The 24,868-nt window shown below is 42.8% G+C and overlaps 1 long non-coding RNA gene across 2 annotated transcripts; it reads left to right on the forward strand.

The window, feature by feature from the left end:
* The first annotated feature begins 1,256 nt into the window (after nucleotides 1-1,256).
* LOC118231259 lies at nucleotides 1,257-18,466 on the forward strand. 2 transcript variants are annotated; one of them, XR_004766029.1, is made up of 4 exons: nucleotides 1,257-1,342; nucleotides 3,294-3,360; nucleotides 3,650-3,731; nucleotides 17,932-18,466. It is a non-coding gene; the product is annotated as an uncharacterized LOC118231259 (long non-coding RNA). The 2 variants fall into 2 exon arrangements; XR_004766028.1 differs by lacking the exon at nucleotides 17,932-18,466 and having other exon boundaries at nucleotides 3,650-4,715.
* The last annotated feature ends 6,402 nt before the right edge of the window (nucleotides 18,467-24,868 follow it).

The raw sequence follows: 24,868 nt of genomic DNA on the forward strand, positions 1-24,868 counted from the left end.
AGGTCAATGAATGAGATTGTACAGTCATTTGCATATTTCGCAATAGTCATATAAAATCAATACTTGATGTATAAGGGGAGGATGGGGGGAGTCATGTTTTGTTTACTGGGCTATTAAGATGGTCAGTAGAAAGGCCTAAAGTAGCTGAGAGAGAAACTTGGGTAACACTTTCAGTTACAATTATTTTCTGCAGATTTGTATTGCTGGGGTCAAATTGACCCCAAACATAAAAGTTGTTGGTTAATTTGAACATAATCGAAGGATTAAAAATCGCTCCATAGGGCAGTTGTGCCAATGCTTGGACCCCTCCCAACGCCACTTGCGGCTTTAATTCTTAACATTTCTTGTTAACTAGAGGAAAACCCACCCACTCTTAAGTAGAATTTGGATGCGTGAAACTGTGGTGTAGTTCTGAGACCATGCAGCCTTTTCATTGGTTCTGCTTTCCTCATAAACCTTTCTTTTGCTGTGGGGGATTCCTCCGATGAGGTCCTACTGTACTTCCAAAAATGAACATAAGAATTTCCTGTAACAGACACGCAAGGCTACCCTTCCCAGTCTCTGTACTTCAGTCCCATTAACTTGAATTTTATTTATTGCTCACTAATACATTTCCTCCTAAATTTTTTCGAGCCTGAGACGTGATCCATTCTTTTAAAGAAATCTGAACATCATGGACTTTTAATAATATATAAAGAACATCCCGTGCGGCAATGGAATTCATTACAGGAATAATCATCAATCAAATTAAAAAAAATATATATATAATTAGAATGTCTTGTATCAACTGGTATTCACATTTTTCATTCTGGGATACAGGTGCAATATTAAGTAAAATATGTGAATTAAAATATTTTATGTATTGAAAAAACCTCTTTAAGACTTACTAGCCTTCCTAATGTTCATTGATTGGAATGTTTGTATCTGGTGCAAGTGTGGCACACAGATACATCTCCCTATTAGCAGAAGCCTGTGGCCTTTTTGACCTGATGAAATAGCCTTGAGTTTCTCCTTTATTTTTAAATGTCTCTTAGCTATTTCAAGTACAGTGGCATAAAACTCAATGTCCTGTGTATTTATGGTAGGAAATGGGAGGTGTGTAAGCAAAGTGCCTAAAGACTGGTGAAAAGGACTAAAAACGGGTAAAATAACTTGGACCTTATGCGCTGATGATCAGATCTTTCTCGTGCTTGTATTATAGCTTCTGTGTGTTTCAGATGAACCCATTTGGGTCTGAACATTGATTCTGTTGCTTCAGTTTTCCACTGGGTTCAACAGCATGTGGAGCAGGAATGAAGCAGAGCTAGGTCTGACAGGAAATCCAGCATGATGTCAGGCCCTGGTAAGCGTCATCACTTTTGGCTGATCCATGTCCGCTTCATATGATCTAAAGCTAAGTATTGATGTATTCCAGTCATTACCATTAATGGTCTATTTAAAATGAAATGCATTATGATTGCCATGCTTGCAGTTCTCGCCACTTTCAACGGTCTACCTTCTGGCTGTGAAAATAAACTCTGTACTGTGGTGGGTTCCATGGAAAGCCAACCCATTAATCATTAATTAAGGGGGTGGGGGGGGGGGTGTGTTTGAAGTACTAGTATAGACATTGGATACTGGGGTTGTGAATTTGAATGCTGGGCAGCACATTATCAAAGTAACCTGTTGCAATATCCACACCCAGCTGTGTGTCAGTTAAATGAAACAGCCTTGTCTAGGCTGGCTTGCTGGCAATTTTGCGTCTGTTTCTTACTCCTCAGCGAAGCCAAGGCTGTTTCATTGAGCATACGTTGCCTATAAACGTTCTACAGACCAGAAAAATAAGAGCACACCTTATGTCACTTCCATATAACATTTGCTACAATATGCCGTGCGGAAAGATTTACCTGTGAGGCCCTTTCTCTATTGCGTATTTAGTAACTTGGAATTCTAAGACTCGTTCAAACCGATGAGTTCCTGAGTGAAGAGTACCTCCGGCAATTTAACAATAAAAAATCCACCACAACATTGTTAAATAAAAGCGCACGGCTCCCGAAAACAAAAAAAAGATAAACATTTAATTGATCTTATTCACACATCAACAGTTCTTGATTTTCTGTGGGGAGTGAGGATGTCTCGACACTGACCCTTTCACCTCCTGAGTTTCATCCACTGTATAAGGCTTTATCACTCATGACAAGGGCCAATGCTTGTAGACACGTTTTGTTAACGAGACTGCCGATTTCCATCTTAAATCTATGGATCTCCACAGGGCCGTGCATCAATCTCAAGTGATCGTTCCACCTCAGGGAGGAAGATATGGGCAAGCCATCAGCAATCCATTATTTCCGTAGCTCCACAATGGATGGGACTATATATTCCTGGAAATATTTTGCCTGTTTACTCTTGCGAATTAGGGTATGTGTTGATCAGGAAAAGAAAGGCCTATCAAAGTACATTTCAACTAAAAAATGGAGGGCAAGGAATATTTATAGTGTAAAATACAAGCTTCATTCAAGAAAATACTGTCTTCTCACAAGTCATTGAGTCATTGGTCTAGTATACGGCATCAGCACTGCAAAAAAGGCGATTTTAACAAGTATTTTAGTCTTATATTTGTACTTAAAATCTTATTTCTATTACAATTTTGCTAAATAAGACAAAAAGATAGGCAATGAGGTGAGACAGTTTTACTCATTTCAGGATTTGCCAGTGGGGTAAAACAATTTCATCTGTCAAGCAAAAAGTAACTCATATTTTCTATTTGAAAGAAGACACAAGAACTTGTCAAAACAGACTTTTTTTTGCAGTGAGGTTGCTAAAAACGCAAGCTACAGCATACAAAGCCTGGAGAAAAATGGGTAGTGACACAACCAATCCCAAAGTAAAACAGGTAGCAACAGGACCAATCCAAGAGCATGCCGGGCAATTAATATACAAATCCAAGAGCTGTCTAGGCCTGAAAACAAACCATCCATTAAAATCCTTATTCACATTTAACAGTCTCATAATAAACCGCCCCAGTCATGCCTGTAATCGTTCTGTAAAAATGAGTAACAGCATTGGGGGCCGGTGGGAGGTTATTCGAAACACCTTCAGGTAGAGTGAAACTGAAGCATCATTAAGCCACCAGTGCCAAGCTTTTAATAATATACCCCAGGCAGAACAAAGCCAGAATGAAGACCTGCGTTTTTTGGTCTGCCTGGGGTATATTATTAGTGGGGTATATCACAGCCTTGTGTTCCTAAATGCGTGTGCAACACAAGGCTGTGGTGTGTATGATTACTAAGCCCTGTGTCACTTTTATTCCACAGGGAGGGATATCAGAGCTGTCACTGCACCTACGTCCTTCAGCTTTTCACCTATCACAAGTGACTCTGGGTATGAGATTTTTCTGTTATCTAACATATAACGTTACCACATGTCATGTTCATGTGAAGAAGAAAACACAGACATTTCTCTTTGGACAGTCATATGGTATAGTATTTTCTTGGTTAAGAAACACAAGTTCCATTGCCACTGATGATGCATATATTTAATGTTATTTATGCTGTACTTTACTGCTTTGGGGGTCAGCATTTCAACAAGTGATACCGGGGAATTTTCACCATACTATGACACTGAAAGACCAAGAAATATCGCTCATACTTCACTTTTCTCTTTCCATCAGAACTTCATACAGTAGCTGGGATTCATCTGTTAGCCTTTAACTGTCCATGACTCACTGTCCCCAAACTTGGAAGCAGGAACCAGTAAGTGCTTTGATTTTTACAAGACTGTAGATTAACATATCAGTGTATTCTTGGTATCCCTCTATATATTCTTACATATTCTGTCATTCTATTTCCTCCATTTTGTAAGCTTTGATTCAGTAATTCAGTTTTAATGCTTGAGTCTACGTAAGTAAATAAGTAAATAAATCTGTTGACCCAAGGCATGTTGTTTAAAAGTGACTTTTGAGGATGTACCTCATGGAAAGTGTTTACACGAACCCTCCCCACTATGATTCATGGGGTAAAGTCTGAATAGATTCATTAACCAATGTGTCATTCCCAAGAGAAACCAGACACAGAAATTTGGTCCTATTCATCCAAGTACCTTAGTAGTTGCCCCATTAAGTATTTCCCCTTAAACCTACAGCTCCAAAGATGAGGCACTGTACTATGATCTATAAGGCTGTTATTTTCCATGTCTTAATTTGCTTAGCAAGACAGCACTATATGAAGCAAATAAAACATAACTTGTAAAATGAAAGTAATTAAATAAAATAAGTGAGGCTGTGACGCTGCAGGCCACGGTATAAACATGAGCATTCATTAGCAAGTTTTAAATATTTATGTATCAATGTCACAAACATCAGCAGCCATACACTATAAAATTCAACCGGGAGGTGGGGCCAGGGCATACACACCAATGTCCCAAGACTAGTTGTGGATAATCTTCAAAGCAACTTTAGTTCGTTGAACCCTGGCCCTTCTGTTCGGTACCCTATATATAGTACATCAGCCTTTTCATAAATAGTTTCAGAAGTTATGTATTACGGTGGTGTGGCTAAATACAGTACAGCTGACCTTCCTTTGGTAAATTGAAGTTCAGAGTCCTCTTGCCAGCTGGTTGTCCCATCTCTTCGAGCTGCCCTGAATCTGTTTTCATCTCCCGATTCTGGAATGACCTTCCCCCAATCAGCCAAGAAGACAGAGTCATGGGCTGTTTTCCACAAATGTATGAATAAGCACCTCTTCAGACTACACCTTGGGGGCCGGGAAGGGGGGGGGGGGGGCGGGGGCATCTCAGCACGGCACCTGTGGTTGCATGGTGTTTCTCATATTTCGCGTATAAGATGTCATTTGTATTTAAAAACTAAAAATCTAAAAAAAAAAAAAAACAGGCCCCCGTACATGGTGATGATATTCCCCAGTGTATTTCAGCCGGCGCTTGTCACGGTGGTGACTCACCGCCGGGACAGAAACAGGCATGCGCTGTGATCTTCCCGCATTCGGGCTCGCTGCTCACCGACACTCGACACCTGTAAACCGGTGCGTGCTCACAGCTCACTGCAGCACGGCGGGAGCGTGTCCCTAATGGCCGCAGTCACTGCAGTGCCACCGCACACACCTGCCACGGCCTCGGATCACCACGACACGAGGAGCGGCACACGTGTAATAGCTTGGGCACAAATCACTGCAGCGCCACACAGCAGGCATCTCTGCCGGTACCGCCCCTGCAGTTTACTCCAGTTCATGACAGTGTCTGTATCTGTTCAGCCTGTAGGTCTTACCCCTATGACTGTATCAGCTTATATGTATTCTGTGCATGTAGATCCAGCCTCACTAGCATAAGTCTGTATATCTGTGAAATGTTTTCTTCAACATGGTCATTTTCTGAAATACTGCAGATTTAACTTATTGCTGTGGATCTACTGACTCACATTCACTATGGAGGGTTGTCGACACTCACAGCTAAAAAAAAAAAAAAAAGAGAGAGACACTACATGCAGGGTAAAAGGCAGGCCGACATACCATAACCATCTAATAAGCAGGCTGTTGTCCTTTGTCACCATTAAAGGAAGGACATTATATAACATCGAGAGGTCACCAACTTTTTAAATATTCCATTGTTGTGCTTGACCGATCACCACTCTCCACTCTTACGGCACTCCTTCTGGGAAATGTGTTTATTTAATAGCCAACGCAGAAACACTTTCACTATTCCCTGGCACCTATTGTTTAACCAGGCCACAGCCATGTGACCAACAGAGTTTGGAATTCCCCTGCAATACCAGGAAAGGTTTAGTGCAGTACGCATTACAGATTAATGAATAGGAGTCATAGGAGAAAGCGAAACATTTTCGTGAACAAATGCATGATGCAACAATTGCTAGGTTGGTGCAAAAATATATGAAACCTATATGACTGTTCCTAGGTTGGTGCTCTGATAAAATGCAATTTATGCCAATACTGATTCTTAAGGTTAGCTTAAGGTTAGTGTAAGGGGTAAAGTCCATGCCCATTGCGCTTAATCAAATGGTAAAATGGTAAATGGACTGCATTTATATAGCGCTTTTATCCAAAGCGCTTTACAATTGATGCCTCTCATTCGCCAGAGCAGTTAGGGATTAGGGGTTAGGTGTCTTGCTCAAGGACACTTCGACACGCCCAGGGCAGGGTTTGAACCGGCAACCCTCCGACTGCCAGACAATCGGTCTTACCTCCTGAGCTATGTCGCCCCAAGTCCTCACTAGTGTAGCGGTGCATGGAGGTTTGTTTGTACTGGCCTAGTAACTTACTGCATACTGTATACGGGGTTTAGCCTTGCTGTATACGGGGCGTATCCATGCTGAGCACATGATAACCATGAGGAATAGTTTCTGTTGATAAAATTTCTGTTGTAAAAAAGAAAAAAACATCCTAGCAAAATACATGCATATATATTATTTTCAAATTCTGATTTAGAAAAATCTATCTGACAGTTTTGGCGGGTCATTTCTCCTAACTGCTTGTAGCACCAAACTAGCATGACAGTTTATTTACTGGCAAAAGTGCAGTCTGTCTGCCGAAATCCACCAGGTAGCTTTCAGGCAGATACTAAAGGAAACCCTCCTCTTTGGTCGCCTAATGTTTTTGGACATGTGAAGGCGTATGACAAAGCTACTTCGATAGAACCGTACAGTGACAGGGGGCAGTTAACAGACTACAGCATGGACATCACACATCTGGGACAGAAGGCAGTGATTGTGAGAAATGACAGCCACCCCCCCCCCCCCCCCCCCCCAGGACAGTTATAACCTTGAACCAAAGAAGATGAAGAGAGTGGCAAGTATGAAGAACTCAAGATACGGGCTGTGTGAGGTCAAGGAGCTCACCATCAGGGATAAGGGCTTCTATTATTGCTTTGGTTTTGAGCCAGTTTGCACCAGACAAGTCTGTACTCGATGCTGAGTGCTGTGTGGGGGGGGGTGCTAGGGGTGGGGCGCTCGATGGTGCTGACTTTACCCTCCATCTCTTCATCTAACTACTTATCTCAGGCAGGATGTGTGTTACAATGTGAATAGTCATGATAGGCAAAATTGTTGGTTGAGTGTTGTGTAATCCAATTACATGGTCATAATGGTCCAAGTCTTTATCATTTAAAAGCGTCAAAAGTACCTGGAAACTGTATACAAAAACTGAACGGTGACTGTGACGTGACGTGAAAACGGTGTCGAAATGAATGAAAATAACTAATCAATGCAATCAATGTTATCAATTTTCTTCCCTCAGGGACACCCCTCTGATATGATATAGAAGTAACAGACCTCTCTTTGATATTGAATTCAGGTAAAATGAAGACTCAGAATGGCACCTTCTCATAGTTAACTAGATCTGAGAGCAGTTGAATGAATATCAGGGTGTGAGAGTTAAGGTATGAATGTGACTACGTCAGCAGACCACAGAAACGGACTTAGATCACGCTGGTGTATGCCAGAGCCAGCTCCTGGCAAAAAAAAAAGAAAGAAAATGGTCAGTGCAGTCATTTAGAAACCACAACTGCTAGAGACCCACATTGTGAGTGATTTTGTTTTTTCATATTTATCCCCGGGTCACGTGAAACTATCATAAATAAATGAATATGTATGCAGTATATATAGCGTGAATACAGACTAAATGAATAATCTGGTACGGTTCAAGAGCATATACAGAGAATAGTCATTATAAGAGATATTCACGAACTGACATATTTGGAGCATGTATAATATATGGCTGTACTCGTTGCTGAACTGTGATTTATGGTCTGTACCACCGGGAAAATATTTCCAGGCAGATTCGCAATCTGTTCACCTTTTACGAGCACGAGCCCGATCAGTGTTTTTCGGGTTCTGCAGCTCACTCTAAAGCTGACTGTGTCCACGCCGTGTTCATGGCGGAGTGTAGCACAGTGGGTAAGGAACTGGGCTTGTAACCGAAAGGTCGCAGGTTCGATTCCCGGCTAGGACACTGCCGTTGTACCCTTGAGCAAGGTACTTAACCGAAATTGCTTCAGTATATATCCAGCTGTATAAATGGATACAATGTAAAAATGTTATGTAAAAGTTGTGTAAGTCGCTCTGGATAAGAGCGTCTGCTAAATGCCATGTAGTGTAGTGTAATGGCACAGACGTTTGTGGGGTCCGGTCTGTCCTGGACCCGCAGTGCGGACACGAAGAGAGGCCGTGACAGCATCGTGCTGTGCAGACGCCGGCTGAACCGTCGTTACCTGATCTCCATTTCGAGACCCGGCCTGTGACTCACGCACACGCCCATGTGAAACCGATAGTTTCGCACTGTGGGGGTCAGGCAGATTTTTTGTTGGAAGGGAGCAGGGGGCGAGTCACGGAGGAGTGTCCCAGCCCATCCAGGCACGGCCTTTGCGGTTTCTGCCCCTGTGTGTGTCTCTGACGTGTCGGGGCATGTCCCGCCGCCTGTCCTCCCTGTAGGCTTGCCTGAGCCCTGGTAATTCCGTTTCACAAAAAGAAAATCCTGCTTCTGGGACAAAAAAAAAATGGCTTCTGCATCTGAGAAATGTATTTTATTTGGCAGCAACTTTATGCCAAATCGAGCATAATTATCAGCTGTGGGAACAAAACAACTGGCTCATTTTCACATAGTTTCTTTTTTTTCTGGGAAATGTTACAGCTTTATTCATGGAAGGAAATTTCTGGCCTAACATTACAGATGAGATCATCATTACAGATCGTCTTTCTACTCTCAGTAAAGATAGAAGCCTTTTCCTTGAACTGTATTGATTCGCTTTTGAAACCTTTGCTTGGAGAGTTCTTTCTCTTTCTCTTTCTCTTCAGTTTGGTCCCTAATGCCATTAAACATATCGCATTTACAATTTAAAACATTCAAGCTGTTTTTGGGAAAAAATAAAATCTCTTGTTCATTTCTGGCCATCTCCGCATAGTACCTTGTAGATACACATTAATACAGAGGCCTTATTCCAAAATTCATCAAGGTTAATTATTAAGGAACATTAATCACTTTGGTTCATCTCTATAGAATTATTAATGGCCTTACAGTGTGTTCCTTGCGTGTGGATGTGATTAGCTCTGTGCAGACATCTCCCATTACCTTTGAGTACAAGGCAGGGCATGAGGGGCTCAGGCAGAGTTTTAATAATATATACACTTTGATCAATCAGACTTAGCTTTTTATATAGCTCTCCAAACACCGTAGGACTACAATGCACATTGCGGTGCATTAGCCTGTCATAACAAACAACTGAAAATCTCTTCATAAAGCAGCTTGTCCAATAAGACAAGCACAACTTGTCTGCAGATTTGGTCTATCCTGTAAGAGCACTTAAAATCTTATTGTGGTGGTTGTCTGTTCAGCAGGACAGTTGAAAATCCTAATGTATGTTAGACAATCCTGCTGGATTACTGAAAATCCTGCAGACGTGTAGTGGTGGTGCACTCACGTTAAATGTGTCACCACAATCGCAGCACTTAAACCGATAGAAGAGAGAGGAGGATGGAAGGAGAGAAAGAGGCAAAAGTCTTTCTGCGAAGGGATAGGGGGCATTTTCCCTTGTAATCAATTAGAATGGGACAGTGGCATTCCTATTGGATGCATTCTTTCTGCAAACGTTCCCTTAGGACCAACAGCATATGGCCACAGACGCGGTGACATTGCTGCAGTCCCGGGAATGCTTCACGTTCCTGAAACCCACAGAACCAGCGGAGGAGCAAGAGCAGCTGTGGTCTGCAGACCAGTCAAGTCACGTTGGGAAATACGCTAAATAACAGAGCGGCATACTGTGCGAGACCGAACAGTGTATCTTTTCATTGTGGAAAGCTCAGAAGGTTTGCTCTCTCTTAGCGATCGCTCACCTGGGTACCACGGGACGTGACCCTTGGATCACCCCGAATCGCAAAGCAAAGCAACCAGCTCCAAACCCAAATGTCTTGACCTTTCCAGAGCGAAGCTTAGACAGCATGACTGCTTCATCTAATATCCAGCTAATGGACCTCATCGCATTTCCACATGGGATTTTTGGCTCCCTTTTGGACAGATGCATTTTAATGGATTAAACTATTACCCATTTGAGAGGTCATTTGTCAAAAAGTTAAGAAAAAGTGAAAGTAAATTGACTATACAAGCACTGCAATGCACTATTTGACATTGAGAAAAGTTTAATCCACGATCCCCAGCTAGCTCTCCTTGAGATTCTGGGACATCTCAAACTAGCAGTAATTACATTTAATTTTCTTTTTTGTCAGGAGTTTGGGATATAGGAACGAATCTTAATACCTCAATAACGAATCAAAGTCAAAGCTTTTTGTCAGTGACTTGTCAATGATGATTTGCCAATGGTATAAACCGTATAAAATTTCAATATAAAATTTTCCCACTTGTTCCTTTTTTTTTAAGCAGTTGTCAGCTGTGGTATTTGAAATCTACATGAGCCACTTTACACCCACTTAGCCTCCCTGGCTGGTCACGACTGCGCCATTGTTCGGCTCCCAGAAAAAGACTAGTCTGGGCCGTAGCAGCTGATAGGGGTCAAATTCTCCTGTCAGCTATGCAGGGGAGGGCCAAAGGTCTCCTGGTTAATTGAAACAGCCCTTTGTTCTGGCTGCCTGCCTGAAAAAAAACTTGGTGATGTCGGAAAGTACATAAAAGACATGACAACAAAGTGCATGTTAACCTCAAGGTCCATCAGTTGTGCCATAGATAATCCCCAGTAACCAGGGAGAAGTAGCTGTGGTATCAATGCAGGGGAGGGCTGTGTGGGAGAAGAATAAACAATAGAAAATGGATCAGATTGACAAGGGGGAAAAATGTGGAGTGTAAGAAAAAAAAGTGCTGTGAAATACAAATTTGAAACCAGAAGACAAAAGGAAAGGGATCATACAGACAATCGCACGCCAAAAAATGACCATTAACGTTGTTTAGTGTTAAAGGGCACTTAAGCATTTGTTAAATCATTCAATGTTGGTTAAAGTAACTACCAGACCACAACCGTGGTCATAATTATATACCGCAGTCGGGATTGTAATAATCAAGAAGTAGTGATGCTCGCTTTATAAATTGTCCGACAGTAAATAGCTCCTTATTATTTCAACTCACAGAGGAACAATTTTTAAGACCTGGCCAAGATTTCTTTTTGGGGTGGGGGGGGGGAGGAGGAGGAGGCTACATCTTTGTTTTTGTCCAGTCACAAAAAGACACAGAATAGTGCCTTGTCTCCCCTTAAGGCCCAACGGCTTAGCTGTGTTATTTTGTTCACTGTGTCGTCAACCCTTTTTGTGTAAGTACCCAGCATGCTGTGGTTTTACACAAAGTCACTTTGGGGGTTGGGGGTGGGGATTGGGTCAAGGGTGGAATCAGCAGGCCCAGGTGTGATGTCACCTGGGGGTCAGATTTACCAGAGGGTGCTGTCAGGAAAATTGGACCCACCTTGATCTGGGTCACCACGGAGCAACAAAATGCTCCACAGGACACAAGTTATGACAGCCCTATGCCTAGATCACCTGAGAAGCTTGAAATACCCAGCCCTGCTTCACGCAGGGTTCCAGTAACAATTCTTTCTCCCCATTGCCTCACTGAGACCTGTGTGTTCAGTGCATAGATTAGCAGTAATCACATTACTACCAGGACAGACACACCCCCTAATGCACATACACAATCAACGATCGTGCTTACATTCACAAACAAAAATTGTCACCCTCAAAGCACAAGATTATTAATTCAGCATACAGTCACACAAATACATAAATACATCCCAATGAGCTCACAGAAAAAAACAGCATTCACACACACACACATCGCATGCCGTACACCTCCCACACTTACAACCTGCTCTCTGATTTTGAATCGCACAGACCCCTACTGTTAAAGGAACCAGACTATTTCCTATATATTTTTTTCCCTCCCGAGCAGGTCATGTTTAAATAACCTCATCCCTCCTAGCACATGCTCCCTGTTTTGCAACTTTTTGAAGCCAGGACCAACGGATATTTCTGAAGGCAAAATGGCTTGTTTTTTCAGGGCTGGGCCATGGAAATTCCATTCCTCTGAGTGTAACATTTTCTGGGCTTTGAAGATTAGAAGCTGGCAGTTTTTGGATTTGCTGTTGGTTTTGCTGTTGACGGGGTACCGCACTGTTAATTCTTAAAGCTGTGTAATAGCCAAAGATCACATCAGGTCTGTGAAGGAGAAGGGAAATAATGTGACCAACAAAATATGACTTTTCCATTGCGCAGGCGCTCTATAGCACTTTTTATGTACAAGATTTTGATTTAGTAAAATCGTCAGTTTAATGATTTCAGTGTAATGAATCAACGCAGACGGAGTTGCAGGGTTCAGCAGCTTCTGCTGAGAGCTATTCCATTTTCCTGACAAAAAAGCTTGGCTTACAGAGCGGAGAGCCGACAGGAAGTGCAAATTCCCCGCTGGAGTCCCGAGGTGCTGCCGGGTTTTCTGTACGAGCTGTAAAAAACCTATTTTCCCCACCACATTGTTCAATGTCACAACACACATCTAGAAGAAAGGAGTCTTTGGGGGCCGTTCTGCAATGTAACAAAAACTGAGGACAAAGGACAAACTTTCCACTTGTTTCCTGTATAAACAAATCATATCCTGCATTCACATACTGTATTCAGTGTTTTTCCTAGTATCACATGAGACGCAGAATATACATTTATGAGCCGTTTAGTGTGTTCCCCACTCCCCTCCCCCTCCCCCCACAAATACACGCACATGCACTATTTGTTGCATGGCACATCTCTGTATTATTCACACTTATTAACTCTGCTGCTCTACGTGCCCTGTGCAGTCGGTGATGCAGGATGATCCAGAGATCAAAGATCTTCGGTAGGCATGTGCAAGCATGAGAGATGAGGAAATATCGGCACGGGCCTGGGACCAGGGCGTGGATCCTGGGGCCCTTACTTCACAACCGGTGGCTCATTTAGGAGTCACCGTCTAAGATACGCACGCGAGCCGATTTCGATAGAAGTGTGAGGAAGGAGGTTTTTAAGAAAGAGGAATAGGTTAAAAAAAAATGTCACAGGTGGGTGTCATTCAGCAGGAAGTGGTGAGGAAAGAGTTGGCGGCTTGCAGAGAGGTCAGTCGAATACACAAAGGTTAGCGGGGAACAGAACAGCAATGTAAAGAACCGAATGCCTGGCAGGGATGTGAGACTGTTGCCCCATTGAACTGGCCTCCTCGCTACTGGTAACTGTTACTCAACTGACAGCTGCTTCCCCATCGAGGTTCTACGGGACACCACCATGAGAGGGCACGTTACTCCCCAAACCCTTATCACCCAAATTTCTCGGCTAGTTACCCTATATGGGCCATTAGGTCCCCGACTTGTTGAGTATTTGTGGACCACCTCTGCCCCTCTGATAACCCCGTTCCTTAGGAGAGAAGAGGGTCTGCACTCTGAACCTAGCAACTGTTCCAGATGGTGGGGAAGGGCCACAGGTAAATTGCTAACTGTCACGGTAGATAGCAAGTGGATCATTGTGATGATTGACAAAAAAAAAATCAGCTGCTCCAGCAAAATTGAGGAGCACATTCAGTAGTATCAGCATTAAGGTGGCTGTGTGTGTTGAGCTAACAAGAAGCAAATTGATCGGAAGCACTTCTGAAATGAGAATAATAGTGCACTGTGCCCTTAAGAATACCATGTGTCCAAAGATAACGTACATGATGAAAAACAAAGTACATTACTCTAAATCATATTGAATTCCTTTATATAATGCCTTGCTCACAGAGAAAATTAAATACTTTTTCATAGTATTTTCAATTGCTTTGTTTTAGAGATAGTATTGCATCTATCCATCCATCCATTATCTATACCCGCTTATTCCTAGTCAGGGTTACGGGAGGTGCTGGAGCCTGTCCCAGAGTGCATTGGACAAGAAGCAGGAATGCACTCTGGTATAGCAGTCATCAGGCTACATGTAGCATTTATTTATGTTGAAGGGTGAGGTCCCACATAGATCCATGTTCAAACAGATACATCTGAGTATGGGTTTCCAGGAAATGCAGTGTCAACATGAAAAAGCAATTCTATCCACCATTACTTATTCCATTCACTAGTCTCATTCAAACTGCAAAGCACAACCTCTAAGGAATTCTTTATTATCGCTAGAATACGAAAGCCAGAAAATTTTCATCATTTCTCCACAGATTTCACAGGATTCGCAGTTGGCCACAGTGCACTGTCTCTGAGTATCAAAGAATAGAAATCTGTGTTCTGAATGAATAGTGTATGTTGAGGCAGTCCCTTTTTCAGCTGGCTTCAATTCACAGCTGTTCCCTGCGCGTAACATCGAATGCATTTCTGATGGGATAACCAGATTTGACCCGGACTGTTAAAAACATTCCCACAATGCACCGCTGAGACTGCGGCAGGAATTTCATGAGTGTTTCGTCCTGAAAGCGTAGCTTGGCACGTGCGAAGAGTCATCTGTCTGCCATCCCCCACACAGAGAAAGAGAGGATAAGGGCAGGGATAGAGAGGGAGTGATTCAGAATTTCAGAGAGAGCACAGGAGAATGGAGAGAGTGAGAAAAGGCAGAGAAAGGGAGAAGTAGTGAGACAGAGAAAGAGTACTCCGTACGGTTACAACATATAGTTAAAATAAAAAAAACACATAGTTAAGACACCCAGAGCATGTCCATGGCTGTTTCTCACACACGTTTCTCTTTCCAGCTCTGGCTATTCTGAACAGTGGGAGACGGTGTAATTGGAGGGAAAACATCTGTGCGTTAGATTAGAAATGCTGGTGTAGGCTGAAATAGCTGGAATGTTTTTTTTTTTTTTGTAAGTCTCTCTCTCACCAAACTGGTGTAGTCCCTGCTGTGGGAATTCCATTCTCTGTGTCAGATAGATTGTACACTATCCTGTGACAAAAGACTCATGGGAGAGAAAGCGGAGACCAGATATGAAATATTTCCCCTGAAACTGTGACCCACAAAGACACCATTTACCACTTTGCTGGGCAGAAGAGAGGGTGGTTTTTAAAAAAAAAAGAAAAAAAAACAATACAATCATTGACAAATGAATCACTTACAGAATACTTACTTTGCACATGAATACAGATGAAGCTTTTCCGGGAAGGGCGTCTTAATTAAATCTAATCACTTTTCAAAGCCTCCTGCGTACCCCTCCCCCCGACCCTGACAGGATTAAACAGTGTTTTTAGTACGACCACAGATGTGCGATATCTCTTCTGAGAGAATCATCGCTGCGGAAACAAAGACCAAGAAGGACAATGCCCTGGACGGTGCAAATGCCCTTCCTCTTCTCCCCTTTGCAATTAAACGGAGTTCATTTCTCTTGCTGATTACCGAAATTTCATGTACAAATTCAAAGACACTTCAGTTGGTTCTTGGGTTCCTCTGAGGATTGTGGACAAAGCTGGAATAAGTAATGGGCCCTTATTTGAGGCAATATCTATTCTTTTTTGCAAAATGACAGAAATATATTGGAAACTACGCAGTCGTCTGACTTCTTTGTGTTATGTCTGTGAGTGCTCTTAGATTCAGGTGTCACAGATGTGAGATGCAACAGGAGCAATTGGGCAAATGAACATTTTTCATCTGTGAATGTCATTTGTGACAGCCATGCGTTTAATTTTTTGCTGTAGCATATAGTTTGTCAGTGTGATGTTTTTGGAGTGACAAGGTAACTGAGTGGGACAGCAGCAGAGTCAATTCCCCCTTACAAGACATGAACATGTTTCAATCAAGTAGTCACCATTCATTTGTGATTCTGTATAGAGAAACACAATGACACTGAGCCAGAATGGACTGGGTGTGCTGCCTCAGTTTAGATCAAAACTTTTCAAAATAACTGTCAATATGTGTGTGTGTGTGTGCGTGTGCGTGTGCGTGCCTGTGCGTGTTTGTGTGTGCGCGTGCGTGTGTGTGTGTGTATGAGCGTGTGTGTGTTTATGTATATATACTGTATATGGCCCTGATCAGCACACAGATAAAATTTCAGCCTCGGCTTTGTTTTCCTGGAATAAGGGAAAGGTAACTGCTGTAAACATGTCACTGTCACTCCATCAGCAGAGACAGTTGCACGCACTCAAAACAGAACAAAACGTTCCTGGCCAGTGTGAACAACAGCTCTCACCGCAAGGCTTAATTGCTCTGATGAAGGAGACATGCAAATACACATCATATATACATACACACACACAAACACGCATGCACGCACACACACAGACATGCGCACATGCACAAACCAAAAAATATTTTTCGTAAGCGCAGAAAAACAAAAAGGAAACGGACTTCTTTAAGAGTTAAGATAAGACTCTGTTGTTGAACAGAAGCTAATAATACTATCTTGGTGTTGTGTTGTTGTAGCCATGATCTGTGAATTTCCGTTGGAGCTGTAAGAAAATCTCTCGTGTTCAGACCGTCGTTCGCTCCTCTGGCCTCTTGTCTGAATGAGAAATGTATACCACAGACAGTGAGGTCATCCTGAGGATCAATAGGAGGGATCTCTTCACACAATGCTGTCAGAATTATCTGTGCTGACCTGCATATGTGCATATGTACAACTCATGCAAGCGCACACAAATGCCCATATGAGCACAGACACACACACACACACACACACACACACAGACACAGACACATACACAACATGCAATTCCAAAAATATAGTTCCACACACAAGCAATCAATGAAATCCTCTTAGATCTGAAATTTTAGAGGTGTTCAGATGCGTTGTATTTCACGTTCGATCGTTGAGGTTCCTACTGGGCTGGGGCTGTGCATGTAATGCACATATTGAGCACCTGGCAGAGTAGAATAGCAAAACGGAACTTAATTATGACAGGTAGGCTCATAAAGGCCCTCACACTAAATACGGGTGCTATGATGCTGGTGCCTGGGTAGAGCACCGGGGTGTCGTGAGACATTTCACAGTGAAAGGAGTTTGGATGGCGGGGGTCAGTCCAGTCCAGGGTATTGCGCTGGGCGGCAGCCGTCGAGATGGCCATGATTCATGGGTTTACACCATCGTGCGCTGGACAGACTCCAGCACCGAGGAACACCGTGAACCGAGAAGTGTACTCTCGCTCGTGCCATGCCAAGACGAATGACGGCGGCCACCTCAGGACAGGGCTGAGAAACAGTGGCGTTTACGCAAACGAAAGGGCTCGTCAGTCACAGTCAAGCCGTACTTTTCTCACCGTTTTCAGGGAGACGTTTCAGTCAGGGATGCGAGTCTCAGATTCGTTCTGTGCTCAAGGTCAAGTTACCTTGGTTGAAAAGAAAGAGGGCTTTATTGTTTTGTTTAACGGCTTAGGAAAAATGGTTTTAAGCGATATAAATTTTAAAAAACTGCAAAACTTCAAACATAAGTTCAAATTACTGTGTAAGTAAAAAATTTTAATGTGAAGTCGAGAAAAGATGTATTTCACAAGAATGATAAAAATCGTAGTTAGAAAGGGTCAAGTGAGGAAGTAAAACTGTTGCACCAACAGACAAATAAAGCAGTTTGATGAGAGTTGTTCTTGTGAAATGTGTGGCGTCTGATATTATTTAGCACGAATTGCAAAGGAAAGCATGTTTCGTGAAGCAACAGTCGTGACAGAGACCGTAATGCAGGATGATGTCTTTCACAACATACGAAGTCACCTGAACATCATCAGTTGGTACAGCCATCTGGGCCTGGTTCTGATGTTCACAGAACCCTTTCACTTTCGGCCAGAAGGCCGGAGCGTGAGTATGTTGCAGTGTGGCGCAAATGTAACAACTCGGCTGGAAGGGGCAGTTGTTGTTGTTATTGCTGCTGCTGCCGCTTTTTTTTTTTTTTTTTTTTGGCCAGTGGTGCGAGAGATCAATAGGCCTTTGTTTTTGTGCTACCGAGCCGCCCGCTACATGACTCCTGCAGACAGACACAGACCACGCCCCCCGTCCCCCCTTCCTGACCCCCAAGGGCTGATGTCACTCTCTCGTAGGAGACGGGGCTACCCGGGCCAGAATGCAGGGGCAAAGCAGCAGTCCATTAATCCCTTGCTCCAAGACGGATCACAATGCCCGACTGTGACCGTCCGCCTCCACCAACACATCTGTCCTCTCCCTCCTCAATGGCTCCATTATCCCGCCTTACAGACGCCCCATCACAGCAGTGCACTGTACTGGAAGAATGGCATGTGCACAAGGGAGTCTGCTGACTGATTAGACACTGTAGGGGCAGATGTGTAACCTACTTTCAGTTTGTGTGTGTGTGTGTGTGTGTGTTTGTGCAGACGCGTGTGTGGAAGAGAGAGAGTGTGTGTGTGTGAGAGAGAGAGATAGTGTGTGTGTGAGAGAGAGAGAGAGTGTGTGTGTGTGTGTGTGTGTGCAGACGCGTGTGTGGAAGGGAGAGAGAGGGACAGCGAGATGAGAGATGTTACATGGCCCATTACTTCATAAATCACTGTAAATTCAGCAGAAGCTCAGAAATGTGTCTTATTGTATGAAATACAGATAGAATAAATTATTTTTTATTGATGTCAGAGTATCTTCTATTTATTTATTTCTTCTAAAAAAAAAAACGAGCAGCAAGGAGACTGCAGAAATGTTAACTTTTTGGCACATTTGCACTTTTAGCCACCGATTTCATAAGCATTGCACAGATTTTCACAACAGAGCCACATGGAGAAGATGAACGGTTTCGGTTCCCTTTTCAACGTTAGACTAACACGGTTAAAAACAAAGGAAAAATACCCGCAAGTTGTTTTGTGTGCTACCAAAACACCACCGAGAAAAGCACCAGAGAGTCCCAGGAGGAGCGTGCCCGCTGTCCGTTATGTAAATTAACCAACTTTGTTATGGCACCATTATGCCGGTTTACTGTGTCATTTTCACAGATCGAAGTGTAAGTTCATATTTGCCCCAGACCAAATTTATAAACTGCGACATGGAGATGCAGGCATTCTCTATAAGCAGTCACAGTCTCTACATGCACTGATTAATTATGTATATCAGATATGAAAATTTTTTTAATTGATTAAATTTTGTCTAAAGAAATAAACAGAAGCCATTTTGTTTTGCGAATGCAGGAATCATAGTCATTAGTGAAGGAACCAGGTCAAACAAGGAGTGTTCTTTTTGCTGAAATAAATTTACATGAAAAGAGTTTTTTTTTTTTTTTTTTTTTTTTTTTTTTTTAAAGAACATGAAATATATCCTTTTGACTTTTGGTCTGTCCAGCATGCAAATCACTCTTGTGTGGCAGTGTTGTCATTTCCATCAAAGATATAATCTAGTGTGTTTGCATGTCCTGGAGGATAGACCAGCCCAGTTTGCTCAGCAACACCCCATGAGCTGTAGGCAAAACACTGTTAACTTTGTTAGATTTAATTCCTCACTGCTGCCGTGCATAAAATTGCCGAACCAAAACAGTTTACAATTTGATCTGTCAGTCACCAGTTCTCCGAGCTATGGGCTGAGAATGTGGAGTAAGAGCACTGTTTGGAACTCTGATTGTATCTTCTCAAACACCTGTTTTTGTTCTTACTTTTTTTTCTTTTTCTCTTTGTTTTTTGTAAGCGTGTGGTTTTGCCCAGCACAAGTCAGCACTAATTGGGGTTACTGAAATGTCCCTTTCAAGGCAAGATTTACCAGTCTTACTTAATTTCTGAGAATAGAAGGACAGAAACCCCTGTGTGTTTGATGCTAAAACCAAACCCCACGAAAACAACATTTTCAGGTTTCCTTCCCCTTTCAGTCCTCAGCTGCTCGGACTTCCTCTTTCCCTCTCTTCTCCTGACACATCAGGGCTGTTTCATACAGACGCCTGATCGCCGGGCGCAAGCCGACGCAATGCTGAAGTACAAACTGCAATTCCAAGCCCTCCCACAAACAGCACAGTGAAGGCTCTTCAGTCAGCTCGAGAGAGAGAGCACTGACTAGTATGGGTGTCTCTCTAAATGTGTGTCCGCCACTGCTTTTTCTCCCCTCGGCTTGGGACCGAACAGAGCTGCTCTGTGTTTGCACCAGAGGATTCCACTTCTTGCGTAGTGGGTGAAGGCGGCCAGCAGGTGCCTGACTGACCAATCGCAATTACTGCTGCATTGTGAAAAAGGGGAAAACCCCACTGAAATACAGTCGCTACTCTCTCTTTGGGTGACACTGTGGAAAGTTATGTTTCCTCCCTCTGGACTCTCTCCCTCTGGACGTGACTGGAGCACAGTATTGAGAATGAGCACTTTCAATGAGTATGCCTGCCAAGAGTCCATTTAGAGGTTTCAGTCATGGATCTTGTCACTGTTTGGGTTTAACGGAGCTGCAGCTGTTGGGGGGTTCAGTGAAGATCACTTTAATCACAGATATATGTATTCATGCCTATCTCTGTCTGTAACAGGACTGCAGGCCTGCCCATGTCTCTCACCCACTCTTCCCTCTCTGTTTACACACAAGATCCTACAGACATACAAAAACATGCATACACACACACATATACTGTACACACGCACGCACAGAAATGGGACACACACAAATACACACGGACACACACGCACGTGTGTGTATGTATGTGCGTGTGTGTCCGTGTGTATTTGTGTGTGTCCCATTTCTGTGCGTGCTCATACAGACGTTTGGATCCCATTTCTGTGCGTGCTCATACAGACGTTTGGATCCCCTTTGCAGCCCCTTTCCCTAGGTCAGAAGCCGCCAACCCAACCCAAGCCTGCAGGGTGTCGTAAATACCTGTGACTGTCAGAGCAAATAGGGTAGTTTGGACTCTAAGGGTATACAGAGACCGATATTCATGGCCTGGAAAGTTCCAGAGCTCTGTGAGCTGCCCTTTGACCCCGGCTCCCCCCACACAGTAATGGGCTCTCAGGCTTCTGTTTCCCTGAATGGCTTCGCTGGCAGAGTGTCTCAGATTCTTTTCGTGAGTTTTTGTGATTTCAGGCTCTTCGGAAAGACATCCTCACACAGGGAGGGAGGTCATCTCTGTTTATGTGCCCCCTCCCTCCCTACCCCTCTTCCCACTGATATTACTTCTCCCGTTTTCGTCCCCCACACAAAAGATGTCTTTTTCTGGTACTTTGCAGCTGAGGAACTGTGACTTCATGAGGACTGCTGAAGTCAGCAGGTTTTCTGTGTGTGTGTGTGTGTGTCTGTATGTGTGCCTGTGTGTTTGAACATCATCACATGGTCTTGGGTGCTGTTCTTTTATTGTCAAGCTTACAACCCAATGTCATTTTAGATTTAGTGCATTTATGTTATCACGCTTTGAAATCTGTCCAAGATAAATATCAGATTTTAACTGAAATTTCGTCATCAATTCAAAGGCATACAGTATTATGACCACAAGCAAATATGAATAGAACATGGCAGGAACATCAGACCACACCACATAGCTGCCATTATACTGTTCTGCTCAACTGCATATATCTTCATATGTAAAACGTGTCTTCCATTTGGAGCCTGTTTAATGACACTGTGTGCCTTGACGGAATGTTCTGCAGAAAGAAAATCAAACTGTCTGTTTTTCTATAGGTTCACAGCCAGTTGCACATCAGTTAAGACGTGCTGACATTTAGACCACAGACTGTGACTTGCCAGCACTGCCAGAACTGCTCGGTCTAGACCCTTAAGGTGTGCAATAAGTGGTAGCTCAAGGTGCTGCGGAAACCTACGTTGCTATTGGCTCACATTTTTACCTCTTCAGCGGGTCAGAAGGATGCAGATGCTTAGAAAGGCCGCACGGCCTCAGGATACAGGGAGTCCTTAGAACTCTCCTTTCTCATAAAACCCCTGTCTGTTATTTGTGCTGTTTGAATTGTGCAGCCAGTAGTTGACTGGTCTTTTGACAGAGGGGGGATTTTGAACCCAAATATCACACCATGAGTCCAGTCTGCAGCTGATTAGTCAGACTAGACTAGACCATGGGGCCAGCAAAGCACAGGATACCAATACCAATCCATATCCTTATCTCTATCCATCTCTGTTTGTGTCCTGTCTAGTTTTCATCTTCATCTCTGATGAAGTCTTATTTTCTTATTCCTCCCTGGTTCCATTCCCCCCGTCCCTGGCACATCCTGTACCTCCTGACAATAAGTCTTAATCACAGTCTTTCCTGACAGCTTAATGGAAAGAGGAACTGAATGATTGGGCGCTACAAAAAACTCTTTACTGAGTGTCTGCCAAACACAGAACATCAGAAAGACACTGTTTTATGTAGTCATCCGAGAGCCCAGAGTAATCAAATTCCTTTCAGTATTATAAAGGTTTCTACTCCTTGCACAGACTATAATTATAGCTATTGTGCTTTTACTTTCAGGATAGTGCACTCCCTTTGTTTTTCCAAAAGGAGATGATTATAGGTGCAGATAGGCTATATTTTAATTATCTGTAAAACATCCATAAAATCTTTGGGGCTTGTAATGGTAGGGACTGCACTCTGTCCTTAGCATTTAATTGCCCCTATTTCTCCCGTATTGTCGATGCCCTCGCCGATGTTGACCCGGGAGAACGGGAGAGGCTGAACCATGAAACCAACACAAACATAATGAGTCGTGGAAGGGGGGAGCCAGGAAGTCACCGTTCCCAGTGGGAGCCCCAAAACCACACCAGACCAAGTGCTGTCATCTCTCTGCCCAGCCGGGTGAGGGGTACCACACACAAATGTTTTCCGCGGCTACCGCTAGTGCCGGCAATTTAGGCAGTGGGATGAAAAGGACTGATTACAGAGCTGGTTTTCATTAGAGTGCAGTGGGCGTGGCCTCTTCTCTGAGGCACACCAGACACTCAGACATAATAAACATGGAAGCATAAACAATTCTGTGCATTTACAGTTTAGGGCAGGGCGATGTTTTATGGCCAGCTAATGACAGACTGAGCTTCTGGGCAAGCCTGTGTTCTTCAAATTGCTGTTTCCTAGCCTCCCAGGGTGCATGGTGTGACAGATTCAAACACCCCCCAAAAAGTAAGTCTGCGCAATGTTATAATGCTGTGACAGTATTTTATTTTTACGCAGTGATAATAGACGAGCATTATTATACATAATTAAATACATAAATTCAGTGGCCTGCAGACATTAATTCTTCCTTTTGTTAGTCAACGGTTTTGGCCCTGCACCCACAACATTGTTTTGATATGCAGGTGATTTTGTTTTGTATTAAAAGGTTCCCATTGTTTTTTTCTCAGCCACTATCCACAGCACCAAGCTTGGACATCAGGGCTGTGGGGAGGAGTTGGACCACGTTTTCCACACTTACGGCCAGTGGTCACTGTTTAATGTTGAGTGGCCCATATAAATCCTATTTTAACCATCTCCCCATTTCAAACACGCAATGATGTGCAACAACACTTGACAAACATAATACAGCACAGCTTTGTATTGGTAATATAGGTCACCAGAATTCCCCTCGGAAAGACCTGCACCTCCCAGAATTGGTGAGCTTTAAAATAAGAGAGCTAAAATTAGCTAAATTAACAGAATAGTGGAAGTGTAGCACGAGCCTGGAAGCTTAAGAAAAACTCATCTCATCAAAAAAAATCTCATTATTTGATATTTTAATATACTTGATATTTTCATCAATAAAATAGCCCTGTAGTCCAGAAAATTGATAATAGAATTTAAATTAAAAAGGTCTAGTTTGCTAAGACTTACTGCAGTAGCTATTAATCTATCAAATGCAGGATCTCTTCGCAGATCTTTGTATGAACGATCCAGTTGTTCAATATGTGGGGAAGTTGTATTTTCATTGTATGTATTTGACCAGTGACAGCCACACTCTAAATCCCTGCCATTTACACACCACTGTGTCGGCAAGCAGGATCAGAGAGGGACCCCAGTGACGAGTGCTGCCACCTGCAGGTCTTAAAAGGCACTACAGCTTTGCCATTGCCTCTCCTTTATGCAAGAGGGCCCATATATGCTTCCTGTGGCAGATTCATGTTCCCATAATAACAGGGTCAGCTTCTGACTATAAATATACACATTGTGTTCCACCACTGGTACTGAAGAACCATATATTATTCTTGTAATGTTTTTCTTTTGTTTGTTTTTGTTTTTTTTTTTGTAAATTTAATCAATGTAATCACGTTGCAACAGTACTACATCTGTGAAAATTATCCTGTAGATGTTACAGATTTGTCATCGTTTCAGTGGGATGTCTCTTTCAAGTTCGATCTGGCTTTCTGCACCTTGCTCGTGTGTTTCTTCCCACGAGAGAATGCATCCTTATGCAACTGCCTTAAGCAGACGGAATGACCAAGACTGCCTGACTGACTGGGCCTGAAGGTCTGTTTTCAGAGTTCATGTTACACACATGGGAATATTAAGTAACCAGCGCCACCATCACAACACAAAGGGGCCAGACCATCTGAAAACCAAACTCCCTCTCTGGTGGGGGTGATTCTGTCAGCCAATCACACGGGTCAAGTCACATTAACCTTTGGGTTCGAAGCACATGACCTATGACCTTCAGAGGCCTCTCTGTTGGAGTCTTAATACTTCGATATAGGCATCTATGTTGCCTTTGATAGCTAATCTAATATCCTGAAATCATCTTGTAATGTAATTTCTCTGTGTTATCACCCTCTCCCTTTCTCATTATCTAACTGAAAAGTTACATTTATATAATCTGTCATTCTTATTTTCCTCCTATTTGGAATTCCATAGAGGAGAATTACCAAGACATAAGGAAATCTGATTAAAAAATGCTTCCTGTATTAGTAAACGTTGCTTCCAAAAATTTGGTTTGTAAGATTCAAAAGATGTAAAAAAAATAAAAAAATTAAAAAAAAATAAAAGTTTTGGAAAGAAACAAAAAAAACACATGTGGAAGAATAAATATAAAAATGTTCAAAGAAAGAAACTAATAAAACACTCAAAAAGGATTTCTAAAGTTCTCAAAGAGACTATAAACTTCAAAAGAGGCTTGTACCAGAATGGAA

This window comes from Anguilla anguilla, chromosome 7 (assembly GCF_013347855.1).
Source record: "Anguilla anguilla isolate fAngAng1 chromosome 7, fAngAng1.pri, whole genome shotgun sequence".
Classification (NCBI taxonomy): Eukaryota; Metazoa; Chordata; class Actinopteri; order Anguilliformes; family Anguillidae; genus Anguilla; species Anguilla anguilla.